The sequence below is a fragment of the Ixodes scapularis genome, unplaced genomic scaffold (assembly GCF_016920785.2).
Source record: "Ixodes scapularis isolate PalLabHiFi unplaced genomic scaffold, ASM1692078v2 PGA_scaffold11__112_contigs__length_91849675, whole genome shotgun sequence".
NCBI lineage: Eukaryota > Metazoa > Arthropoda > Arachnida > Ixodida > Ixodidae > Ixodes > Ixodes scapularis.
In genome coordinates this window covers 68,730,061-68,745,806 of record NW_024609837.1, presented here as the reverse complement: position 1 = coordinate 68,745,806, position 15,746 = coordinate 68,730,061, and the positions used below count along the sequence as shown (strand labels likewise).

At 41.8% G+C, this 15,746-nt stretch overlaps 1 pseudogene; it reads left to right on the top strand.

Moving 5' to 3' along the window:
* Positions 1–9,157: 9,157 nt before the first annotated feature.
* Positions 9,158–13,644, top strand: LOC115311243 (annotated as a pseudogene).
* Positions 13,645–15,746: the final 2,102 nt, after the last annotated feature.

Below are 15,746 nucleotides of genomic sequence, written 5' to 3'. Positions count from 1 at the left end.
AGAGGTCCCATGTCCATACTTTTGCCGTTCTATTACCCCTTTGTCTATCCTATGGATTCCTGTAGACAGTTCTTAGACCGTCTATGTACCACTTTTTTTGCCACAGAATGGACACAACAACGCTATAGAGATCTTCGCGAAAGAAAAAGTTGTTCATTCCTTCCTATTTCTGTTCTATGGTCCTGGTGAGTCTATGGACATCCTATGGCCTCTCTAAGGTGTGAGCCATATATTGGTACATTATTAAAGTGATGCCGGGTAGACGTTTTCTTTAGGTGTAGCGAGGTGTTCGAGTTAAAGAGTTGTTAATTAAGTTCCAGGTATCAATATGTTACATTGATGTCTGGAGGCATATTCAACCTCAGGGTATATTCCTTGTGGAGATGGAAGTGTTTAGTATGTGCCGGAATAATGCTTTTACTTTCTCAATGGGAGGTAGATATATGTGGGTCGCTGCGGCCCCGTAGATATTCGCAACTTTCACAACCCATAGGGGGCGCACTGGTGCCTATCAAAATTGCGGTCATCTGGATGATCGTCGTAAAACAGCGGTATACTAAGCTGGGTCTGCGTGCGACGCGTAAGTAATTCTAGTTATGCTGTATACGCGCAGTATCAAAACCTTACTTTATGTTTTTTTTTTCTTTTCACGTCCGGAAAGTGTAGGCAAGCCTTTTTATTATAAGGCCAATCATCCAGGAGCTAGGGAGTGCGATTCTCACACCGCAGTACCACCATCGCTTAAAGTGGCTTCTCTATAAACCCCATAGGGACTCCGTGGAAACCCTGTATGGCTTCTCTGCGGACTCAATAAGGAGCCCGTGTAGACCCTGTATGGATTCCCTGTGGACCCCGTACCTACTCCCTATAGACCTTGTATGGCTTCTTTGCAGACCCCTAAGGACCCTACACTCTTTAAAATGACTTTAACAGAGCACGTTTTTGCGTAAAAAACAAATGGGAAAAAGCTATTTTTGTAGAAACCTTTATTGGAGATCAGTACAAAATGACAAGGGCGTGATGTTTGCATACACTTTTAGCTTACAGGGTTTTGTGGCACAATTAATATTTTTTTTACAGCCATGCCTCACCGGCAACTTCAGATAGCGCTTCCCGACTTGGGTGCGTCCTAACTTCGGTTGCAATTCGCGGCGCGCCCGCCTGGGAGACCGGGTTGGCATCCCTGAAACCCCTCTTTTACCGTATATGTTTCGGCGCCAAAGTGGCCGATTAAAGATAAAGCAGAACAGACACATGTTGTCGAATATCGATAGTCCCAAACCAGCACACGCGGTCGTGCAGTTATCCGAGTGGCCGCTGCGGGTGGAATGGTGGCGTTGCGATCGCAATTGGTTCGGTTTTCGAGTACAGATCGGTGCCGCTTTTTCAGGGCAAGCTCTTTAGCGTTTCCCAACTGACTTGCTCTAGAAACGTTGGTCGGTGCGGACCCCGTAGCAGACCCCATGCAGACTGAGTGGCTTCTCTGCGGACCCTGTAGGGACTCCCTGTAGACCTTGTGTGGCTTCTCTGCAGACCCCATGAGGACCCTGCGTAGACCTTTTATGGCTTCCCTGTGGACTCCCTAGGGACTTATTGTAGAGTTCGTATAAGTATTCTCCAGGCACCCTATAGACACCGTAAAGACCTTGTGTAGACTCCCTATAGAGTTCCTATAAACTCTATATGGCGTCTTACCATAGAGAGGGTATAGGATGACCACACATCGTCCATAGAATAGGACGTCCATAGAACGTCCGTTGGCCAATATTCTATAGGGCAGCCATAGGACGACTTCACGGAGGCAACAGAGGTCGTGGTCTGCCTATAGACGCCTTTTGTTCTGCCTATCGACGCTGCTCTATAGAACGTCCTTGAAGTGTCCATACATATTTTTTTTGGGGGTTGAGCAATCACATCACCTGGTTAGTGTAGCTTCAGTACTAAAGCTTTACGAAACGGGTTGCGCCGCACTGCCGACGTCCAGTAAAAGAACCAACACCTTCTTGGATAAAGCGTCGTGAGTTAGCTATGACGTGCAACGAAAGGCGGCGCTACCTGCAGTAGAGTATAGTGGTATTCGTTGTACCGTTTGCTCAATATCTTATAAGACACACACACAAAATAAAGGAAGGCGACGGATGCCGCTGGCGTGCAAAGAGCGCAGTTGCCGTAGGGGAGACTAATTTAACGTCCTTTATTTTTATTTATTTAAAAGATACTGCGGCAAGCATACGCGAGTTATAGCAGTTGTCGGAGTACTATCGGGAGAAAACGAAATGCGAACAGAGGAGCGCGAGGCTCGCGGTAGAGTTTGCGCCGCCTGGAAGTGAGCCTGGGGACGAGGGTGCATGACCTACTCCGATGTGTTCACGCCCGTTAGAGCCACATATATATGTGCTCGACGCAGTAAGTTGTAAGTTCAGCGCGTGTGCTTGTCTCCCTGAGTGTCTGGTGTGAGATCGGTTTTCCCTGCGCTGTCACCGTCAAGTACCAGATATTCTATCGCAAAAATACATGTTACAAATGAAAATATCTAGGCCCAGAGGATGGACTAAATCTAACCTTTCAAGACAGTGCGGGACGAGAACTCAAGTCGTCCAGAGGCTTCAGGGTGATTTCAGATAAGATCGAACAGGGGGTGGCTGGTAGACCTTTCTAATTTGCTTCATAATTTTATATGTTATTTCCCGATGTCCAAAATAAACAAAATTAGAATTATTTTCACGAAGAAAAAAAATTGTCAAACGCAAAATATCCTACATCACGTAGAGGTGGAATGTCGCATTTGCTTGCATAGCCGGAGGGGGCAAATTTGGTGATTAATAACTAAAGTTATGATTTTTAGGTGAGTGTCATAATATTTTAGCACAATCTATATGTACTTATCAATACAAAAAAAATATTTGTATTGTTTAGTTTGTTTTAAAAAATAAATAAAAAACTTCGATTTTGGCTCATTGACCATTTTTCCCCCAAATTTGCAGGCCTGTATCTTAGGAAATAATTTAGTCAGAAACGTCATATTTTAAGTAAATACACTACATATAAATGTAAGTAGATTCACTAAAATTCAACTTTATTTTAGCGCGGGTTAGGGAGAATTTGGCAAGCAAACACGAGACAAGCACCGAAAATAAAAATATTTTAAGGGCGATTAAAAAAAAAGTCCCGTTCTCGATCTTTTTTAAATTCTGACCAGTCATTCTACTTTATTTGGGGGTTAATATCAATTAAAAACATGTTGCATTATATTGATGGTGTAATAGATACAGCACCTCTACCGAGCCCCTTCCGCGAAGCTCGGCACGGTGTACCCCTTGTGGTGCGACGCAGTTATTGCGACTTCTTACTTTGAGAGAAAAGTATTTTTTTTATTCATTCCAGTATAGCAAGTAATAGTTTGTCACATCTTTGGCAAGTTATAATAAATTGAGCAATAAATATAATAAATTACAGATCATATACAACACAGTTCTGCCTTCATAGGTTTCAAAATTGACAGTTTTTGACGCAAACATTTTCTGACGGTGTGCACTTAGAGTTTCTTCCAAGGGAACTCGACAGTCCGTGCCACTTCCCAGTCACAGGTCGAAGCTTCTGATGTTTTGCATAGCCACACATGCCACGACTCAATACCAGGAAAGGCGCGCACTCCCACCCACCCTTCATTTTTGTGTTCACGGAATTTAACAACCTCCTCTTCGTCCAAAATTGTGAAATTCACTCCTTTTAGTTTTTGAGAAAGACTGTTCACTATGCATTTCGCAGCCTGTATGGCCTTTCCTGGGAGCTGTCTCAAGTTGTGAAGTGTTGCTTGGTGTTTGGCGAGTCCTCCAACTCCGTCACACGCGTTTTTTCCGTGCCCATGGCCTATGGGCCTTGGGAAAAAGATTTTTTTTTTTAATTCATGAAGTTGGAAGCGATTCTTGAAGTGACTGGCGGCACCGTCACTTACATAAGTCAAATGAGAGTACACAGCAAGGTTGTCATCGACCCACTCTCTCACGTTTTGCACAGCCAGACAGGCATGAGCGGAGTCATGATGCAAGTCGTCATTGATGACGGCAAAAGTGTATGTTGACTTTCTAGTCGTCACCACACACGTAAATATTGAGACCTGTTTTGTTTCCCAGTGGTACGCTTGAATCTCGTCAGGAAGGATAACAGTCCAGTTTGCAGCAAAGTCGAAGTGGAAGACAATGCTACCACGCTGCACGCACTGCTTTTCTTCATAGATGACTTTGCCTTGCGTCTGTCTGATATGGTTGTGAATGATCCACCTGGAGACCGACACACGAAGCTCTTCCAGAAAAGTGACCGGATCTAAAGTCTTTTTGACGAGCTCGCCTGACTCCCATGCTGCCAAAACTATATCTCTTCATCCTCGGAAATGATGAGTTTTTCGAGTGCAAGTGACTGGCCTCACATTCGCCTAAAAGGCACTGGCGCGATGGCGGGTTGCAAATGAATGCCGAGTTCAATTCGGCGGCGTCAAGTTGCGAGCCAGCAGCGTTTTGTAGAGAGGCGACACAGAGGTTATAGTTTGCGCAGTACACACAAGCGCACGCTGCTTGCTGGGGATTGTATTTAACCCATCGGGGTCGCAGGGAGTAAAACTTCGTCAATCCGATGCCGGAGTCGGGGTGGTCACTTCTATATACACGAAACGCTTCTCTGAATGACCGTGTCATCAAACGTTTCGGCTTGAGCGTTTTCTGGCCATCGAGCACAACGGAAGTGACGTCCTTCTGATTGGGACTCTGCCTAGAACACTCAAATTCGTCTTTCATGTAGTACTCAACCGCTGCCAATATTTTTTCAGGGCTCACCTTACACCTTGTATAGGGATCGAGCACATACCACACGCTGTGGTCCTCCCTCAGCTTCCGGGACCTATTAATGGTGTAGATCGATGCCTCTGGGATGATTTTCTGGACTTCATTTCTTGTCAATGTTGATGGCAGGAGGGTCAGCAACTGACAGCGTTCCCGGGGAGAGGCTGTGGTCGCAAAGGCGCGGCGAATGTTGTGTCCGCCCACTCGGTACATGTGGAGCACTTTTGCTCCGACGACCCCGATGTCACGTTTTCATACACACACACACACACACACACACACACACACACACACACACACACACATATATATATATATTTTTTTTTTCTCTCTTTTCGCATAATAACAAGTTGCAATCATTGCGTCGCAACACAGGGACACCCCGTGCCGAGCCTCGGATAAGGGGCTTGGTAGAGGAGCTATATCCATTGCACCATCAGTATGATGCAACTTGCTTTTAATGGATATTAACCGCTAGATAGAGTTGAATGACTGGGTAGAGTTAAAAAAAAATAAAAAAAAGTTTTTTTTTGTTATGTCGCACTTAAAATATTTTTATTTTGGTGCTTGTCTCGTGTTTGCTTGCCAAAATCTCCCCAACCCACGCATATGCTGATTTGAACTTCAGTTAATTTACTACTCTTCTGACTAAAGTATATTCTAAGATGCAGGCCGACAAAGTTAGGGGAAAACAGTCAAGCAGCCCAAATGGATGTTTTTTTTTTATAATTTTTTTTAAACATAATAAACAATAACAATATTTCTTTTGTAGTGATATGTACACATAGATTGTGCCTAAAAATTGTGAAACTCAGCTAAGAAGTATAATTCCCGTTATTATTCACCAAATTCTATCCCTTTGGCTACGCAAGCAAATGCGACTTTCCACTTCTACGTAATGTGCGACATTTTGCGTCCGGCGATTTTTTTTTCTGGGTGAAAATAATCTTTATTTTTTTTTTTTTATTTCGGACATCGGTAAATAACATGCACTTATGAAGCCAATTAAAAAGGTCGACCAGCCACCCTCTTTTTGATCGTATCTGCAATCACCATGTATCTGTTGTGTAATTTATTCTATATAATGCGAAATTTATTATAACGTGCAAAAGATGTAAAAAAATATTACTTGCTATACTCGAATAACAAAAAAAAAAACTTTTCTCTCAAATTAAGAAGTCGCAATAACTGCATGCGTCGCACCACGGGGGCGCACACCGTGCCGAGCTTCGCAGGAGGGGCTCAGTAGAGGTGCTGTATCTATTACACCATCAATATAATGCAACATGTTTTTATTCTATAGTAACCCCCAAATAGAATAGAATGACCGGTCAGAGTTTGAAAAAAATCGAGAACGAGATTTTTTTTTTAAATCGCCCTTAAAATATTTTTATTTTAGTGCTTGTCTCGTGTTTGCTTGCCAAAATCTCCCCAACCCGCGCTTAAATAAATTTCAATTTTAGTGAATGTACTTACATTTACAAGCAGTGTATTTACTTAAAATATGACGGTTTTGACTAAATTATTTTTTAAGATACAAGCCTGCGAACTTGGGGGAAAAAGGGTAAAGGAGCCGAAATTTATGTTTTTTATTTATTTTTTAAAACATACTAAAAATAACAATATCTTTTTTCGTATTTATAAGTACATATAGATTGTACTAAAACATTATCAAACTCACCTAAGACGTATAAATTTAGTTATTAATCACCAAAGTTTCCCCTCCGGCTGTGCAAGCAAATGAGACTTTCCATCTCTTCGTGATGTACGATTTTTTGCGTCCGACAATTTTTTTTCTTGGTGAAAATAATTCTGATTTTGTTTATTTTGGACATCGGGAAATAAGTTATAATATTATGAAGCAAATTAAAAAGGTCGACCAGCCACCCCCTGTTCGATCTTATCTGAAATCACCCTTCTTCAGCTGTGTGGTTTGATTCCAACCTTCCTCACTGAAACTTTTATGATTTCTTCGGTTTACAGAAAGGACTGACTTGTCAGCGTCAGGCATTATGACTGCGCGTGGTGTTCTTTTTTTGCCCGGTGTAAACCGCTACGTTCGCAACGGACGACGTTCATCACGGCCTTTCGCATTACTGGTATCCCAGCAAACTTTTGTCAGGTTTATTTAATGCCACAACCAGACTATTTGTGTATATGGATAGAGATAATAAGAATTGTTAACATGATATTAATACCTGTGCTCTCGAAGCCTTAAAGAGGGCTTTGAGAGCGCAGGTTAGGCGAACAAATATGGTAACATAGAAAATAAAAAATAAGAAAATTTTATAGCATATTACTTGACTCAATGAAGATGTGTTTTTCAGCTAAATATCGATTTTCCAGCGTACGAACAAAGTTGTACCAAACTTTCAACATTTTCTTCTGTAACAGGTTGTTTCTGGCTATATATTATGCTTCCTTCTTCCTGGTTTATTACCGCATGTGTAAATGCACTATCCGAAGTAAAAAAAAACAAAAACATTTTTAGTCGTTTTGGTTTACCGTTTGTCCGTTTATTAATTTTTTTTCCGAGTGTATTGAACCCACATCGTGACGTCATGGCTGTGAATTTACAGCAAATGTCTTTTAAGCAAACTTGAGAGGAATTAGAGTTTAAATATTAAGCTAGAGATGATAGCAATGTATAGTTCTGTGCGCACAAATTTAGGATACAGTTTAATTGGATATTTCTCTCCTCAACCGTAATATTTATCTCACTGACTAAGGGCTATTCAGATTATTTGAGGTAAGAGGGATTTCTGGGTTACTTCGTCTGAGAAGAAAGCAATGGATGTTTTAAGTTATAAGCTATATATTTCTAGATATTAAGTGGTGCTTCGCTATATAATGTTGTATTTTCATTCTATTGTTTCTTTTCTGATAGCAGCAACCCTAAATCATATGGATGCCACTATAAGTCTGTGGATTGCTTTTCAAGTTTTTGTCCTGACCGGCGGTGTGTGTAAGTAGGTCATATTTACTCACAATAGAGTCTTTTTATGCATTTCACCCGATCAGTTCGAGCCCTCAAGATGATCATTTGACTTATGCAAGATCCCGACTACTTTCTGCTAAGTATCTTTAAACTACGCTTATGAATTTTATTGCTTATGTTTGTTTGTTTTTTTACATCCCTGACATCCGCCATGGCTGACGATTCGTTTCTTAAAAGAATTTCCTTTTTTTTTAAATCAACCTTGGTCAACGGATTTTTTTTTAACTCTTCACTGAAGCACCTGGTACAGGGTAAGCATGTATGACATGCACTGCATCATAATTCTGAACATGTTTAACTGAAGAGTTCAAGCTGAATGGCTATCGTAGGTAACGGCGCAAAAACAGATCAGGACGTAGAAGAAATACAGGGGACGAGCGCTGAATATCAGCTGAAATATTTTTAATAAAAAATATACGAAAACGACCATTCATCTTTGGTAGTATACGACCCACCGCCTGCGTATCACGGGACAATTCATAAAAGTGCGATGGCGCGTGATAAACGCGATTGAAAGCGATATGGAGCTAACCCAAATACAAAAACGCCAACTCACTATCTAGCAGTGCCATTGACGGTTGGCTGACACACGAGTCTTCCCTCTTTTTATTTGGTTTGCCTCTACTATCTCTCTAGACACTTGGTCCCTGTGCTTGAACAAAACTTCGGTGTCACTATATCTTGGCTCACACTTACAGTCGCGGCAACGCACCTCAACATGAGAGTGTGCACACCCCTTCAATGAAGTCTGGTGTTATTTTAAACAGATGTTCAAACAGTGACCCGTTTGACCGATATATACCCGCCCGCATGAAAAGGCATCTTTCTCACGCGGTGTCTAGCAGTGTCAAAGCCAACCGTCTTCGGCACTGATAGAAAGTGGGGTGGAGCTTTGGGATTTGAGCTAGCTTCATATTGCTTTTCATCGCGTTTATCACGTCCCGTCACGCTGTTATTAATTCTCCCTTGATTCACAGGCGGATAGTCGTACTACCAAAGATGAATGGTCGTTTACGTATATTTTTTCTAATAAATTATTTAAATTGATTGTGAGCCATCGTCCTGTGTGTTTCTTCTACGTCCTTGCTCGTTTTTGTGCTGTTTCCTACGATGAATTCTCACCAACTCGCCCAACTATTCATTCTTTTGAGTCTTCACATACCTTCCATTTGCTCTGTGGCATCTCTGTTTTTTTAATACTAGGGCCTGTTGCACATTAAAGCACGACAAGAAATATTCATTTCCAGACGGTGGAACCAGAAATAAAACTGTTGAACAATATGTTGACAAGATAATTGGAGATCTGTACGATAAAGTTCACAACATGAACTTAGATGATAAACCCGTAATGATGAACAACGTTGAAATATTTTTAAACAAATCTGCGATTCCAACGACCATTCCTACATTTTCTCTTGGAAGGTTCTCTAATCTTGGAACTAGCTTTAATCGTAAAGGACGATGCTCTGTCAGAGAGAAAGACAGCGAATCTAGAGTAACGTGTTAGGTTGGTTTCACAAACTTGCAAACTACTCTTCCAAATAATAAAGATGTGCTTCTAATAAACACATCGGGTCTTCTAGTCATCTCTGTTCCAAAGGGTATGTAAATTGTTTAATATTTCAAACTTATCATATTCGTTCATTGTTATGTTATTCTACGTTACTATCTTTGTTCACAAATTTTGAAAATATACTTTTTTAAGTAAGCAAACGCCATGAAGCCTCTATGCAATCGCGATTTTCTTAGATAATACTGTACAGTGAAGGGATTTTCTGAAGACGGCGACTAGTTCAGCATGAAAATAGCAAGAGTCAAGAGCAACTATATAAAAGAATATAGATAGACAATGTATTTGTAGTCTTTTCATATGCGGAGGGCAATTCATCGGTTTCTTGCGTAGGGGTTGCGGTGACGCCAATACAACGCGGAGCTCTGATATTCTTTGATTGGAAGGATAGTGAGAAGACCTCAATGCTGGATGCCTTGAGGTCTACCCACTATTTCTTAATAAGCCAATAAAAGCTTGGCGTTCTGACATTATCGCAACCCTTGTGCAAGAAGGACACCAACTTTTGCCCAAATATAGTGCAGGAGGTCCGAACCACATGCCAACGCTTCAGCATTAACTGTTATCTCATTCAAGAGTTATAAGTACTTTTCTGAAATTTTTAATGATAAAATAAGGCCTATTTTTGCCGGTTTTTAATATCTCGCGCCATAGAGCTCCGCGTATTATAAAAGGTCCATCGGCCTCCATTTTTTTATTGAAAAGTAAAAAAAAATCGCTTATAACTTTTGAATAAGATGATAACTTGTGCTGAAACTTTGGCATCTGGTTCGGACTTCCAGATCGCTGCTGTTAGGAGTAGAATGACCAATCAATCAATCAGTTTATTTATCTTTCAAGGCGTACACACTCCTCGAAATGGTACCTTGGCGCAAAAGGCGATCGTGACGCCTGACTGGGCACCGAGGTCCAATGAGGGGGCGGGGGGGGGGGGGGGGGGTGCAAATTCCAGCAGCAAGAACATTAAAGGTTAAACTTCGACAAGAGAAAAAAATACAAGATATAACGGATACACACAAGCATACACTCAAGAGAAAATGAATGCACACATCAAATTCTAAAGAATCAATACTAGCACACCTTGATGTTCTTTAACATTCTCATAAAAACAAAGATTAAAAAGTAATATAAGACATCAAGCAAAAAATAAATAAATAAAAATAAGAAAGACACTTTCGGTATAAACCATAAAAGTGAAGAAGCTATAATACATTCCTAAATTTCCGGCACATATAAAAATAGCAATTTGGCATGGTCCAACAATAAAATAAAAAATAGACGAGATCACAAGGTATACAAGATTTTTGGCGGGACACCCTGTAACTTTTTTTGGTGGGACACCCTGTGGAAAAAAGTAATTGCCAAGGTGTACTACATACTCTAATCCTGCATTCTAAAGACTCGCAGTCGCAAGCATATGTTTATTTATGCAACAATACGCTGAGTGCTAAGTGTGCAGTATACATTTTTAGGCAAAACATTCATAAACTATTTATGAATACATGTACACATCGCGACACTGTTAGCGCAAACACAACATTGGCGCATTTTCGCATTTTACTTCTAAATAGTATGAGCGAACACGAAGTCTTTTCCCTTACATTATAGAACTAAATGAGCTCTTTCCGTAGGAATAAAAACGTTGATGGCATCCTTTGGTTTCAAAGGGAAAAACTGATAAAACGGCGATCGCTTGTTCGCGCTAACATTGTCGCGCTCTGCACAACGCGTAAAAATTCTGCGTACCTGCAAATGATTAGGTAGATTTTTTGGGAAATCACAGCACTGCTTCGATAATCACGAGTGGTCGATTTGTAATTTTGTAAAGCTTGATATAACATATTCGATTGGTCGATCTGTTAGAGGTTGATATAGCATATTAAGAAAAATGAAAAAAACATAAAAGAAAGTGTTTACCATTAGTGCACATTAGGCTGTCGAAACAACCCCACTGAAGATATATTTGTATTTATTTTTCATAAAACAGAGTTTTATTTATCCTTGGTTGCAGAGAATATACTTAACACTTTTCAAGTCAAGGAGTAGCACTTCCAACTACAAACTAATTGTTTGAAGTTAATTGTAAATATTGAAAACAAATTAAGTACATTCAAATTAATAACTGTAAAATAGACACTTGAAAACGCATCAAATAATTGCATTCCAGATGTAGTTTTTGGTTTTTATATTTTAAGAATATTGTTTATTCTAAATATCCCCAATATTACCGTAATTTAGTATTTTTGTTCATCCATTGCACGCCTTTGATTACTAGACACCTCCACATTGACTGTTTTCAGTTTTTGTGTACCAAAATTTCACAAAGTCCTAATTCCAAGAAGTATTTCTAATTTAGAGACTGTGTGAAATGGTAGCGCTGCAGCATTAATTGTGGCAATTTTAAGCTTCGTGATCGCTGGCAAAGCTGTCTGTATCACATTATGTGTTGCCGTGAAAAGCACAGCGAGGTTTATTGTATCATAAGGTCTACTATCTTAAGCACTTTACCTTCAATGCGACACCGAACGGAGTCCAAAATATATTTAAAAAAAAACTTTAAACGTTTTCTTTTGCACGAAACTGTTTGCCAAGGCGGATAAATATAATCTTTGGATAGTACTCATCAGAGTTCATACTCATGTTGTCTGTGTAAGAGCAGTACTAGCTAAGTTTCGTGTAAATTTCTGCAATTAAAAGAACTCAGAACCGCACAACTTAGTCAGTAAATAAAAAAAATGCTCAAGGTACACCTAAGCACTTCTTATGAGTTGTGAATGCGAAAGCATGCACGCCACTCTTCCGCTCCCTTCTGCGAGCGGAAGAGCGGCTTCTACGAGCAATGCGCGCCGACATTGCTCGTAGAGCGGTGAAGCCGGTGCCACGCGGACACGCAGCGCCGTGGGGTAACAGTCGTTAAAAATGACGCGCAGCGGCCAATGGGAGCCTTGTCGACGCGCGCCGGCCAACGGTAGCGAAGCCGAAATCTATCAGCTTTATTATGCTTTTTTGGAATCGGGGAAACTAGGTGCCGTTTGGCTAGGCTTTTCGCGTGGTTTCATGGCTGGGAGTTGAGGAAAGGATTTAAGGTACCGCCTGGCGCGGCTTCAAAGCTGATGACGTCGGCTCGCTCCATTTGCAAGCTAATGCTTTCGCATTTTTAGACCATTCTCCTGGAAGCCTGAGATCGGAGGGCGGCATTCCGCTAGCAGACAGCTTAAACGTTAGGTATCAGTCACAACACCAAAAGTAGCGAGGGAGATTGCAAGTTGACTGCTATTAACAAATTGCTAAATTATCAGCGTCTGAGATTAAATGTATATGGACATTTCATCTCACTTGAATGGGTGCGTGAAGCTTGTGAGTACTCCAAGCGTGTACACAAGGTCGCCTCCGCCGCCAGCCCGGCGTAAGTTCCCGCCGGTCCCCCGTGCAAAACACGAAGCCCTTAGTGCTCTGCCCAAATTTTATATCCCTGTTTTACGGCGCATATTGCTCGAAGAGTAATGTACCACCTAGCATATCTCTACATTTTAGTGCCTTGCACATAAAGTAACCAGAGCCCCACCGACCTTCTTCTATACCATTCAGCGTACTCGGTATTGTGGACTGATGGCTTCACAACAACATTGTTTGTTTCCTAATTTTTTAACCGAATCCTGTTTTTTTTTTTTTTTTTTTAAATGGATGAATCGAAATTAGTAGTCGGATTATTTATCACATTTGTTTGTTATACATATTAGTTTCCTAAAAACAATGTTTTATTTTGGGGGAATGCAAATCAGCGGCTCTTACCCGTTCAAAACACTGGAGCACGTGTCGCTAACCGATGTCTTTCTTCCAGATAAAAGAGATGCAACAGTATGCTTGATGACCCTATCCAGTGTTAATTTTACGATGCCAGTACATGAATTAAACAAAGATGAACAGGATCACAAAGAGTCAAGATATACTAGTACTGAAAATTTTCCAATAGATATTAAGACCAGATACAAACTGGTCTTCCAGAAGTTCATTACAGAAGATAAATTTAAAAGCGCGCTAGATGCCGCACTTTCTACGTTTCCTAAAGTGCACTTCAAAATGGTCCGGAAACAGCAACAGAAAAAAAGAGGAAAAGTTCAACTGAAGTACAAAAAAAAAGTAAAATAATCTCAGATAAGCGTTAGTTCAGGTTGTGATGGAAGCTTCTGCGTATTATCATCAAACAGGTTCTGTTTGTCAAGCCAAATAAAGCTACATAATCTGAATTAATTATAGAGTTCATTTCTGCTGGTGCTACTATAAAAATATCTCATTATATTTTAATACAATATTTTATTAGAACGGTCGCAAGATCTGGTGAGGTTCAGTTTTTGTAGTATTTGTAACACGAGATTTTATGGCGGAATAGTGCATCAACTCGAGTAAAAATAGAAAAACGAATTCCCCGGAATTTTCTGAATCACTGTTTGATGCACCCTTTATATTGCCACGCGCGTCGGCGATCTAGCGCGTGCGTGGCCGAGTGGTTACCGCGCTAGACTTTCGCGCGGTATGTGTAGGTTCGATTCCAGTCAACGGACTAACCTTTTAGCTATTATTTCAATTTGGCCTTCTCGTAAGTTCGAGAACATTGTCGTCTGATCTAGTTCAGAATATTCTACGCGCCGAAAGTTCTACGCCCAATGATCCAGAAACCCACGAGTGTCCATAAGGGACTCCGCAAGGCGAGCTGAGTCAGTCTCGCCCCAGCGCTCGATCCTGCGGTTTCACCGACATCGTCGCCCGGGACACTCTGCTGTTTTATTCTGTTCCCGTTTTGTTTTGTTTGTTTTGGGCACAAGTTCGCCCCATTAGGGAGCTGGTACGGGAACCAAGTGTAGTCAATTTCGCCTTATAACTCCGCGGTCGGTCTCAACCAGGTATGAGCGTGCCGCCTCCGAAGGAGATGTAATCTGACCCGCTTGTCTCTGGTCACTGCAACCGCTCTGCTTAGCGGCGAAAACGCTCCTGGTACGGACATCCGCGAAATTATCCGGGACGTCTTACGGGAGGAACTGCGAAGGATGCTGCCAACCACCAGCCGTCCGCCAACCCTTTCCATCGCCGAGGCTGCCCGAGAAAAAGTGCATCGGGCGTTCCAACCAGAAGTTCCCGTCACCACGGTGGCACCGGAGGAACCGACGTTGACCTACGCCGCCATGCCCCGACGACATGCCCCGACGACCGCCGCAAGCTCCCCGCCAAACCATGGCGCCACCCCGACGAGACGCCCAACGCCGCAGTACCCCCGAAGACAGGAAGATGAGGCGCACGTTCACTCAGAGCAACCTGCGCCGATGAAAACAGACGTCTGGAGCAGGGTGTCGAACCGGAACCGAACCGAACCAAAAACCGGAACAGAACCGTTATTTTTAGCCGAACCGGAACTGAACCGAACCGAAATTTTCGCCGCCATCTTGGAACTGAACCGGAACTGAACCGGAAAAAGATATAACGGTAACCGGTTCAAAACGGTTCACGGTATTTTTTTTTGTTAGTACTACAAATTTATTATTTGGAAATAAAAAAATTGGCACGTGTATTCCTCTACGTATTGATCAAATCGTAATATACAGAATTGCAATGTATAATAAATCCTAGTTTTTTTGCGGCGCTTTCTTATCGGCACTATGATTAGCCATGTGTCACATCGTCACGTGACGTCATGATGTCAAGACATGCTGTCAAGTAATGTCACATCACGTGACCCCGTGACGTCACGTGACTCACCGCGTTAAGTCGATTCAAATTGAGGACGTCGCTAGATCTATTAAAGTCGTTGATACCGTGACGTAACATGACATCACAACTTCGCACTGAGAGTCACGTGACACCGTGATGTACCCGATTGTCATGATCCCGAGTTGAATCCTCTGGTTCATGACAACCAGCATTGCCAAACATTCGGGTAACGGCTCGTGTTCAACTTAAAGATTATGATGGGCCCGAGTCCCACTAGAGCCAAAAACAGAAACAAACGACAGTGACAACCCTCACACACATGCAGCATGTTCGCGATGGTACCTTTATACGGCTTTGAGTTGTTCGGTGCTCGCGAAGTTAGCACGAGCGTTTACAAGCCTGCAAATGGTACCATCGTGTGCATGATACTCGTGTTTCAGCATAGCCTTCTTTATTCTTCAAAGCCTGTCAAATCGCGAAATACTCTGGTTTAAGGCTAGCCGCTGTCGTTTGTTTCTGTTTGTCGCTTTAGTGGGGCTCGGGCATTATAGCCCAACTCAAACTATATCTGAAGATCAGCCCATGCTCTCTGCTTTGCCAACCCTGCGTATGAGTATGATAAATACTGACTGTGTATATA